This window comes from Opisthocomus hoazin, chromosome Z (genome assembly GCF_030867145.1).
Source record: "Opisthocomus hoazin isolate bOpiHoa1 chromosome Z, bOpiHoa1.hap1, whole genome shotgun sequence".
In the NCBI taxonomy this organism is placed as follows: Eukaryota; Metazoa; Chordata; class Aves; order Opisthocomiformes; family Opisthocomidae; genus Opisthocomus; species Opisthocomus hoazin.
The window spans coordinates 8,277,313-8,289,394 of NC_134454.1; the positions used below are offsets into that span (position 1 = coordinate 8,277,313).

General features: G+C 40.1%; 1 long non-coding RNA gene across 3 annotated transcripts in view; it reads left to right on the top strand.

Annotated features, from left to right (window-relative positions):
* The window catches only part of LOC142358831 (uncharacterized), a 31,005-nt gene that overhangs the window by 2,335 nt on the left and 16,588 nt on the right, over positions 1-12,082 (top strand). For 2 of the 3 annotated variants that reach the window (XR_012761894.1, XR_012761896.1), the window contains exon 2: positions 5,668-5,778. The exons of the other annotated variant lie outside the window; for it this stretch is intronic. This is a non-coding gene — a long non-coding RNA (uncharacterized LOC142358831). The remainder of the gene's footprint in view (positions 1-5,667; positions 5,779-12,082) is intronic. 3 annotated transcript variants of the gene reach the window in all.

A 12,082-nucleotide genomic window follows, 5' to 3' on the forward strand; every position in this document is an offset into this window, starting at 1 on the left:
AGAAGTACCATTTAATCTTATTGTAACCTATATTGAGGGATTGGGAAGCATGTTTTCTGTCAAGGCAGACATGTTCCACTGACATGAAAATCTTTACTGAAATTGGCAGGATCAGTAACAGTTCGCTATGAGACTTAGGCGAGTCTGACTGAAGCTCCATGCATCATGAACATGCAAACACGGTGAATAATCACGTGCTATAGGATAAATTTGTTTTCCCCCGATTGATTTGTCTAGCTTAGCGAAAGGAAAAAAGGATGAGCGCCCTTAACTGCATTAATGCTTTGAATGTTGCTGACAAAAACTGCACATAAAGTTTTCAAGCTAGATAAAGTACCAGGATGAGAAGAGGTGCCATTTTGACTAGATAGATGTGGTGTTGTGAAACTAAATCTTGTTGATGTGAGGAGTGACACCAATATAATTAGAACTGTTTGGAAACTGATATATCAATGGAACTCTTATGCACGAAAAGGTCATTACCATCAAGGAGTTGCAGATGTTTACAACAATCTCACCATCATCACCTCAAAAGCTCTGCTGTAACAGCTTGTGGCAGTGCTTCTCTGTTTGCTACCAACTCTCTGCCGCAGGTTGCAGCCACTGCAGCAGAAATGGCAGAAAGGATAATTTTTTTAGTGCCTTAGCCACCTCCTAGCAAAGTCTAGCTGCTTAGGTTAGATGGCCAGTGAATATGGGTTTAACTTCGAACATTCCAAGAAGATGGCTTTGTGCTCAGTTTTCTGTATAAACAACAAAACAGAACAAAAATAATTTTTTACATGTTCAAGGAACTCGTAAGTCAGCAACCTTAAGACTTCCCTCATGGAAATGCATAACACTTTTGTTTATGTCTGCTGCTTTGGTGGATAGTGTTTGCCCTAAAAAGCAAAGAAAAAGCATACTTCTTTGAACTTTAATTAAAGCCTTCAAAGGCTAAAGTGTGCTGAAGGCAAGATACTTCAGCTTTACAGTGAGGTGCATTTGCTGAGATTGACATCAGATGGGGAAATAAGACTGGCCTCCATGGGCTTGCTGCGGTGAGGTGGAAGTGTCCTGTCCTTTACACCGAGATAGTTCGTGTGTCTTTGTTAACTAACGTAGAAAAACCAGGCCTTATTAAGCAGTGAAGGCAAACACTGTGATGATGAAGTATATAATTGAGATAAGAAACCCTTGGAAGTGTCTGTTTTGCTGGTATTCCACAAAAGCCTTCTTGTGCCCTATGCATTGTGTATTGGGAACAGTACTTTTCCTGAAGTACGCAAATCCTAGAGGGAAGGATACCCTTTACCTACCCATCTGTTGATCTGCAGTGTGTAGCTTTGAGTGTGCCATAGCGTATCTCAGCCTGGTATGACTGGCAACAAAGTGATTGTTAGAGCTGGTTGGAGTTTTTCCTTCTCTTACGGAAGATTCAATTGCTTTCTAATTTAAAAGTAAAATTTATGTTCTAATACAACTTTTGTGAATGTACTTGGTACTTGTACTTTTTCCCCCTCAGCCTTTTTTTTGGGGCATGTATGGGTTCAACTGGCTGTCTTCATAGGTTTGAAAGACAGAAGTACTTTTGTTTGCTCTGAACTCTCAAGGTGTGTTTGTGAGTGCGATGTCGAAACGGTAATATTCAACTGAGATCTTCTCAAGGCTAAGTAAAGGGGAGTAATTTTCTCCTCTGTCAAAAAAGCCTTTCTGAATGCATTCCAAAATGAAGCCTGTGTGTGAGAAAGGTGGGTTGGCTTGCAGTGATAATGTGTTAGTGTTCATATGCGTATTGTAGTCCACAAAATTCTGGAATTTGGTTTGATGTCGTAGTTTTAAGGGAGAGGAGAAGCACACTGTGCTTTCTTTTTCTCTCCTTGTATTTTTCAGACTGCCATTTTGCTTCCTAATCAGGTGGTCCCAGTTTTGTGTTTGTGCTGTTGTAAGACTATTACTTTAGACTTGATTTTACTGAATTTTATCTTAATGGTTTCTGAGCTTCTCTGCAATTTCTCAACATCATCTTCAGTTCTAATCCTCTCTTCCAAGGTGCTCACCAAATCTCACTAGCTTTGTGTCAGCTGCAGATTTTGTAAACAAACTCATCGCTGAAGAAGTTAAAAAGAATATTGAGTAGAACTCTGCCCGGAATGGATTTCTCTGGCAGTCCAAAGTGTCCTCAGTTGTTAAGCATACCTTTCTGGGCGCTAACCTGTTCTGGTTCTGGCAGCCAGTTACCTTGTTACATCTTTTTGGTAAGATAATCTGTTTCCTAGTTTTGGCTGTTCCTGGCCTGTTCAACTTCCTGCTGGAAGTGGTCAAAAAACTGCTGCTCAGTGGGGCAAACCTAGAATTCTGAACCAGTGCCAGTAGTTCCTGGAGAGTCCGTTTTGCTGTTCTTCTTGTGGTTAATAGTGCTCCTACTTCAAACGTGAATTTACCCATTTTTAAACAGTCTCCGAGTTTGTCTTGGAGTACAAGAAACAGAAGTCTTTGCTGGTTTGCTTATTTAGTGTTCCACGTATTAGAATTGTGCTAATTGCAGGGCAGTAGGGGAATACATAAGGAAAACTACCACTGCAGAATCTTGATCTTGTAGCCAGCAAAGATTGTGACTGTACTAGAACGGGAAAAATAAATTCTTTGTTGTGTGATTATGAAGACTATAGTGATTCCATTTCATCAAAGTGAAAAACAAGAATAGAGGACCACGTTGTTTTCTTCTGATAACACTCAGCTCAAGCCAGGCTGCTACTCAAAGGATGGCATTTATTATAAGATCAGTTCTAGTTTGTGGTATGGAGTTAGAAAGGAAATCTACTTAGGCCATGAATACTGGGGCCTTTGGAAAGCGTGACTTGGACTTGAATTCTGGATAAGTCACAGTTATGTACTAGTGAAATCTTGTGACTGTATCAAGCATGTTGGTCGCAAAGACACAGTCAAAAAACCTGGATCCTCAGATTTGTGGAATTTGCCATAGCTTGCTCTTTTCTCCTTCATGCACTTTTCTTTCCTCTAATCAAATTTTTGAGAGTTGTGTTTCTCTTTTCTTTGCTCACAAGTATTTAACTTTTTACTTTGCAGCTTCTTCCTTTTTGTAGTTACCTACTTTTTTTCATTTGCACTATGCTTTCTTCCAGTATATTTGTTCCTTCGTCGATGCTGTTTATGCCAGTTTATGTGTACTGACTACAAGGTGGAATTATACTACCTAAGAAACACTGATTTAAATAAGCTACTGCTGGGCATTTATGCAAAATTTGAGAACCAGTTATGAGTACTATCTCTGCTTATTGAAATACAGACTTGGTTATGCCTGGATAAAAGCATGTTTAAGACGATGGGATCAAAATAATGCTGAATTTGGCCTATGTTTTCTAACTGCTGTTAAAGTAACTTACATCCTTCCTGAATATATGTTCTCTCTCATGCTTAACTTCATAGCATGAAAGATAGGATATCCTTGTCCTGGTAACCAGGAAAAACAAAAATACCATTGACAAAACCATAACTCTCTGAAAAGAAGTAGATTCTTTTTCTGTTTTCACAGTATTATTTTGGGGTACTATTGACTGTTTCATGTCTGCTGAGGTTTGAGACTACAAAGTTGTGAATCCACAAGCAAAGCACAGGTTATATCAATATAGTTCCTTTTGTTAAGCAGCACAATATATTTACAATTTCTTAATCATGAAATCTTTTTTTGCCTACTACCATAACAGCTACCAAATAAAATTATAAAACTTACCAGTATGGTCTAAGTCAACCAAACAAAAGCCTATTTTGTAGCAAGTAGTGGAGTATGTTGAGATTCGCTCCTACCTAAAGATGGAACATTTGAGACAAGTCCAAGAACTTCTCATTAGCCTTCATGTCTCAAAAATGTATTTTATCAAAAATCAGCCCAGTAGATATGATGATAAGGGAAAACAAAACAGTAAAATGGCGAGGGGAATGGTCAACTGAGAGAAAACTGTTTTGGTATTTTGTTAAATATATTTTTAGTGTGCAAGAGCAGTTTTGTCATGTGTACTATAACACAGTTTCCCCAGGTGAGTGACATCTGTCTGCTCAGTTACGCAATTTGATCAGAAAGGCCAAAGGCAAATAGCAGACCTAGGTTGTGTAAGCTTCTCCAGAGGCTGTCAGACACCTGGATAAATTTGGGCCACCTCTGCTGCCATCCAACCTGTAGAACAATGGCAAGATACAGCCTTAGGATTGTGCTGCTCACGGTCACTTGTGAGCTCATTGTTAACAGTCATAGGTAGGTAGGTCTCTGGACATCTACTTATACTTGTTCCTCACTAAATCAGATGCATGAACATGAAATACGGCTGCTTGGTAAGGAAGCTGCGTGGTTTAAGGTGTGGAGTGCTGATTTCAGCTAGACAATATGCAGACCTTTCCTAATTTAGTGTTCAGACCCTGGTTAGGGTATAAGAATAGTTTGCTTCTGGTTTACTTTAGTCCATTGGTCTTGAAGCCAAAATAAATCATGTGCCATGGGACAGTGTACAGGACACCACTAGATTCAGCTATGCCAATGGAAGAAGGAGATGTCAGACTGCTTGCAGCAATCTGCCAACACAGATATTCGTATGACCACTCTCTAATACGAGAAAGTCAGATAAATCCAGTTAATTTCAGCTGTTAAGGTAAACGGTGTGAGTCACCCTATCAGATATTGCTAAAGTAGTGCTGCTATAGGCTGTGTTTTCAACATATTACAGAGAACTTCATTCTTCACAAGAAATGTGGTGATGGGTGAAGGCAACATTTAATCCAGCTAAACGGCTGTATCCAGAAAGGGACATCCATCCATAAACAGGAATTCATACAAGGGATTAATAATTCATTTAAATAATTTTAAATTCACATGTACTTGGTAAGTCAGGGGCATTGCTGTGTTAAAAAGATCTGTGTGCTTCTTTCAGAAACTCTGACAAATTGTTCAGCCTTTGTACGTGTTTCCTACTGTATTACACGTAAATTTTGCTACCTTAGCTTGCATAGGTTTCTGTTGTTGCAGGACTTTGCCTGATATCTGTCTGAGAATTAGAGCCTATTCACCCTTTACCATCGTGTTCAGTGACCTGTACATGTTAACTTAAAAACACTTATGAAGTGTTTTAATACAACATGTTTTAACCTACCAAAGTCATGTACTTGTGCAAGCCATGATGATGTGCTTGAAAGCTTCAGGGTGGGGTAGTGATGATACTTACTGTCCACTTTGTCTTGTGCAACAAATATTAAGTGTCCTGGTCGTGGTTAAAACAGAACCAATTTTCTTTTAGTGAATCCTCCTTACAGCTAAGTTCTTCTGAGTAACAGCATTTTTCTGAAGCTGGCTGTGTGTTTTACAGACACTGTCTGCTCCAAAGCTGGTAGCACCTAATGTTTATAGTTACACTGAGCTAACAGTAGGAAAGGAATGCAGAAAAAGGCCCCTGTTTATAATTATCACTATAGCAGCCAAGTTCACCTATAGACCTCTTCGGGGTCCCGCAAGTGAGGAGTCGGAAGGGGTTGTACTTGCGGGGAGGGGCAGACAGGACAGGTGACCCAATATTGCCATGCACGTCATACTCGATTTAAAGCTGGGAGATCACGAGGGTCTCGCTATCTTCGTCCATGGCCGCCTTCTGAAAAGGACCCTGCTCGTTGTTCTACCTGCAGTCCTAATCCAGGTTCCAATCTGTGCATCCCTGAGTCCAGTTCCTGCCCACTGCTGAGGCCAGTCTGGGACCACCAGCGCCTGGCACCCAACACTGGGAAGCTCAGTATCAGGTTTGTATATTTTATATTATTTCTCTTATTAATATTATTAGTATTATTGGTGTTATTAGTAAAACTGTTTATATTCAATTTGTAAGTCTCTCTCCCTTTTCCTCCTTTTCCTTTCCTCCGGTTGGTGGGTGGGGGTTAACAGAGAGCATCTGTCACTCAGTTTATTGACGCCCTGCTTTAAACTGTGACATTAAGTTACATAGCTGGGATAGCTAAGGGCAGTTAGCCTCGGGCAAAGAAAGTTCTCAGAACAGCTGTAGCTACATACTGTCTTCATACCTAGGAAAATCTAGTGTTTATTAATTTCAGAAACTTAGGTAGGTATAAATGCAGAAAAAAATGGCAGTAGGTGAAATTGTGAGACTCAGCAATGAAGACTATTCTCCCCAACTTTGCTAGAGACCTTCTATGAGAAATTACTAAGCTCTTCTAGGTTTCACTAGGCTCAAATAGTGCTACTCTTATTAGAGTTCTGACACAAATTCTAATAGATTTATATAAGATATTTCAATAGGACACTCCCCATAGGTAGGATTCCTCTCCCATCAGCCATGTTATGAACCCTTGATGTAGGGCCAGGAGAAAAGAGCATGTTCCTGGAATTGGCCTATTAGATTCTTAAAAATTTACTGTCAGAGCCTTGACTGTGCAGTTCCAGTGTAATCTGTGATAGCTGAGGTGTGGACATGGCACTGCTTCTGAGCCAAAACCGTGGGTTTTGCCATGGGGCTTTGTGGATATCTGGGGATGTGGAACAGGACGCAGCGCTCTTGCAAAGATGGGGAAGAGCAGCTTGTGCTGAGGATCAGTTGGGGATCCGACTTCCTTGGAGTTACATAGCATTCCAGTTGAGAAGGTGTAGGATGGAACTGGATGTATATGCTGAAGGCTTAGGAAAGGAAAGTTAGTAAACACGCAAGCTTCAAAGGCAAAATTATTCCTCTAAGAGAACATTAAAGGGTAGTGGTGCCTGACCCAAAGGAGAAAAAAGATTCTGTTACTGCCCATTTCACAAAGTCACCCTTCTTTTTTGTTGATCTGAAAATAAAGCCTGCTGAAGAGACTTAAAGATTGCAGTGGCTGGGACATTCCATTGTCCTGGCTGGCAGCAGGCAGAACAGTCGCTGTGTTAGTAACGTCTTCAACTGCTGCAGCAGTTTACTGGGCTGCTTGTGAGTCAGAGCCCTGCATCTCTTTCCAAGCACTCTTTAATGCTCAGGTGGAATGTAGTATGTGTGGGAGACCATTATCACATTCAAACATTGTGTTCTGATCCACCTGTTAGATTTTTAGGACTTTTAAAAGCCTTTATCAGTCTGAAAGCCTCTACCTGTATCTCAAACATAGATTTATCTAGCCTCCTGCTTTTTGTTTTCTTTCCTAAGACAAGGAGTTGTCAGAGCTACATTTTAACAGTTAATAGGGTTACAAACTTGGGTGTTTTTAATGGTTTTGTGGCTAAAGGAGCAGAATTGGATACTGCTTTTCAACAATGTGAAAACAGCCTTTTTCTGATAAGAAACTCAGTGGAGTTAAACTCTGTGTAACAGGCTGATGTCAATGCTTTTCAAACACTTCTGTAAGCAACTGTCAAGAAACAGAGTTTATTTTCTTTCTTTCACTTCCTCTAGACTGTATAAAACATATGCAGTTAACCAACTGTCCTTAATTTCTGACAATTTACCACTTCCTAAAAATACCCTAGGACTTGTCTGTGAAATTACTTTAATGATTACTTTTTCCTCTATGAAATGTGTATAGAATGACCTGTTAAGACCAATAACAACATAAAGCAGAGACCCTTAGATGTCAGGTCACTCCCTGGGCAGAGCAGGGAAATCTGGGAAAAAATCAATTATCATTTGTTATCTTGAGGTAGTTGTCGGGGTCATAAAGGGTCTTAAATGACGTGAATGTACTTCGTAAGTATTACTGTAAGATATCGAGGAGAAAGATGCCACAGAATCTTAACGTACTAGAATCTGTGAGAAAGAAGGTGAGTTTAAAACATCAGAATTCAGTTGTTTGGGATAAAAGATGACAGCATCAAGGAAAACAGACCATCATACAATTGTGGATTTGACCTGGAGAGGTGTTTGTCTAGCAGGGATTTAACTCTAATGCACTTGCTAATTTCAGTAAATAGAAAGGGATGCATTTAAGTGGATCATCTCTGGTAGAAGCTTTTGAAAGCAAAGTGATTCCACTCCAGGGAAGCTGATAGCTAGGTAAACTTACACTCTTTAGTTAAAGAGCCTGATCTTAATATCTTGGAGAATGAAACTGGGTAGATAGGTCATTATAATTTTCTCAATAATGCCCATAGTTTTGTTAATAGTTTTCTGTATTATTTATTTGCCCTTTGAGTTTTCCTCCTATTCAGCAGGATGAATGCATTTTTCTAGGGTTGTCAGGGGTACAATCCCCAACCTCAGTGTTGCCTCCATCCATTCTGATATGTGCTCACAATAACATTGAGAACTCTGGCTGCGCACCTTTCCTCCCTGGCTGCCATCTGCCTTTGCACTGGACCCAGCACTGTGAACAAATCATCAGGCAGAGGAAGCTTGCAGTCTGGGTGCTTGTGGAAGTCACGAAGATTTTTATGAAAAATTGCATCTGGGTATAAGAGTATGCTGAAGTTTCAGTTCATGTGTGTTAGCAGCATTTAATAGTGTATCTTACTACGCGTGGTATACAGACTGGTAAGCAGCACAGATGAGTGATTGTATTAAACTTGGTCAGAAGCCTCTCAAAAAGCACAGAGAACCTGTATTTTGCTGGTGAACTTATGAACCTCCGCTAAGACTGGATGCATTAAGAATAATTAGCAAGGAAGCAAACAAATTTGTGAGTGGGTAGATGCAAGCAGTCTGAGAGAGAAGAGTAATAAGGCAACCATCCCCACAGTAAGTAAATAAGGTCATATTTAAAAGATCACTGGAAACCAGTACTGCACTGGTGTGCAAGAGAGACCCAAGCATAAGGAAACAAACGTAATCAGTTATAAAAAACGTGCTAATAGCCCTACTTGTAAGGGATGTAATGACTAAAGCAAGCTAGGGACAGTGTAATTAGAGATGCAGTTGTGAGAGGCTTGAAACAGTTATGAAAGACAAGGAAATCTGTAGAAATCTCTTGCAAAGCACTCATTGTCCTGCACCACAGTAAACAAACTGAGCTATTTTGTTTGTAGTTAGAAAAAATTGGTACATTATTGTTAATTAATGAATTGGGATTCATGATCATAACCTTCTCTTGTTTGGGAAGGAGTGACAAAAGTTCTTGCAAGAGGAAAAACTGAAGTAATGATTAGAGGTATGCCTCTTTTCTGTCCTTCAGCTCTTCTTCCCACACCCCTCCCACTGCAGCCAGCTACTCTCCTGCCTATTAGGCTGCTTGAGAAGGGACTGAGGTTGCTAGTTCTGTCATTTTGTAGGAGAGCCAGGAGAAGAAAAGGACTTGCTACTTTTGTTGCTCATGTTTGTTTCTGCTCTTGCCTTGCATCCCTCAACATTTTCCTCAGAAGCCAAGGTTATGGAAGTCGGAAGTAAAACTGACTCTTCAGTTTGTACATGCTGCTGAAGCAACTGATGATAGCTGGTTTAGCCCAGCCAAAGGGGGTAGTCTGCTGTTCTGAGTTGCTGCCTGCTTTGCCTGGGCCAAAAGCTAGTCTTAGATTCTGAAACCATCCCAAAAGTTAAATAGAAATTGCCCACTTGAAAAACGATTGACTGGTTGGACAGACTTCTAGCTATTCGTGTTGCCTGGCAAGTTGGCCCGCACAGCAGGCCTGTAAACCTCTGTTTTTTACCACATGAAGAATTTTGGAAGAAAGGGATTGGACCACATGCATGAGTAAGGGCAATAGCAGCAAGATCTGATTTCAGCCCTTGGGCAACTTGACAGTAAAGTTGTTACCAAAAACTCTTGAGGAAGAACCCAAATACACAGGAGACAGTGGATCTCACTTCTATGTAGTCGGTTCTCTAGTAAGATTCATGGGGTTTGGTGCTGTATTACGCTGCCCAATCTAGAGTTGAGGCTCTATTATCAGCTTCCACAGCTATTCACTGCTCCCTGTCCTGTCACCCACCAAACAAGCAAAATTTTGGCCATTCTGAAGAAAGAAGGATCCTAACACATCCTTCTAAATACCCATTCTCTTTCCTGTACCTGATTCCTGTGTGGTTTTGGGGTTTTTTTTTTTTGTATGGGTTTTTTGGGTTTGTTTTTTTTTTTAAACCTGCCTTAAAATGTGCAGATGTTCATGAAACCTGTTAGCTTACTTCTGTGTTTCTAGCTGGTACGTGTAGCCTTCCTGGAAGAAAAAAGGACTTTTTTATTTGAAGGAGGAGCAGAGAAAAGGCATTGAGAATCAGAGGAAGCACAAGAGGACATAAGAATAAGAGAGAGGCCATAATGGGAATGAGAAACAAGCAGAGTTAAAACTAATCGGTAGGAAGAAATTCAGGGCAAGGAACGTGACATGGAGCTTCCTGGCAGCTAGTGGGAAACGCGTTTGACTGAACCAGCTCTTTTGTCTCCTCATGGCTGCTACAGCTTTTGCAGGTACCTGGTGTAGAACTTCAAAACTAATTTCTCTGCATTATTTAATCTGATAGGTGTTTTTGGAATATCCTGCGTAAGCGACTTCATATAGAAGCAGCTATGATTGTAGTTGGTTAGAGGATGATCTCAAGGATAAAGTAAACTGCTTAGAGATTGTGAACAAGTAACCCTCTTAACATGCTACCTTGGCTGATGTGCACGTTGTTATTTTCTGTTATGGTTAAAGCAGTGGTAACTAATTTAAGGAACAAGTACCTTAACACTGCTGCGATTGTGGCGAGGTTTCTGCTGAACTGAGGAGTAAGGAAGTCAGCCTTCAGAGAAGATCTCAAATTTCAGTCATTGCAAAAGTGCCATTTTCTGGACAGGGTTATTCAACATGTAGGTAGATTGTTTCTTTTACATTGTTGGGTAATTTTAGTCAATAAACATTCTGGCTATTAGCAAGCATTGGTGAGTAGAAAATCTGTTGTGAAAAGGACTGTGATAGTTCCCATAAGGCTGACAAGAGATGACACGTACAACCCACAGATCAAACAGTCAGGAATGGAAGTCTGTAGCTATGTTGGGTTTTGTGCCTAATGACCAGGCTTTGACAGAGGTGCTCTGGAAGAACAAAGCACTGATTTCAAGAATTGGCAAAGATAATAGTGCAGATGGAACCGGAAATGTAAAGGGTGGAACCTTTCATACTTTATTTCTGAAAGTACGTGTGTGATCTGGGTTTGTCCCTCTTTGGAAATTCTTTAGTTTTTAACTTACAGCAAGTGAATTGCTGCCAAAGCATTCTGGAACTATACTGCACATAGCTACAACATTTTTCTCTTCCTGAAAAATACTGCTTTAGTCCTTTGGTACCTTGGGTTAAAGAAAGCAGCATTAATTTGCATTGGATGCTACACAGAGTTAGTAAACCGTACCAACACTCCTGTTCAGATCTCTAACACTGTCTGCCTTATTATGTACTCCTGGCATATGGAGCCATGTTGACACAGGATGGTAGAATTTCTGTCTCAGCATGCCACAGTGGTGAGTTTTCTTCCCCAGTGTTTCCTTATGTCTGCAAGCATACTGTGGAGAGTACTATTCTTGTGTTGCAAATGTATTTTGGCCAAGCACCCAAAGTCTCACAAGATAGGCAGTCCCCACTTTGAAAGCACAAAGACAACATGCAATTTGCCTGAAAGAAAGAATAAGCTAGAGGCAGAGACATGGACAGCACACAGAGGTCAACTCTATGCAGTGATATAACTGGTAGAAATGTTGGGTCTTTGCTGACATGGTGAATTTCCCTTTGCAGCTCAATAAATTGCATAAATTACTTGGTAGGAAAAAAAGGGATATTTTGGAGGCATTCTGTGAAATAAGAATTATGACAGGTAGGTTTAAAAACTTGTGGGTTTAAATTTGGTTTCCATTTAGTCAAAAATTCTTTTAAAAACAAGCTTTCCAAGAATAGATAGTGAAAATAAATAGTGACTTGTTTTATCCTTTTAACAACTTGCTGAGTAACTTCATGGGGTGGAAATGTTTGTAGAAGGATGTACTTTGATTTCAAATATAAGCAGGGCTTTGTAAACGTGTTCAAAATGCCATGCATATAGTTGCTTTGTTTGTGTCTAGAACCTACTCCAGATGGGTTATATGTATATAGAGTACAAACGTCATGCTATGGTTACAGTATTATGCATTTAATATCTTTAAAGGTTTGTTAAGATACTTTGCATTTTTC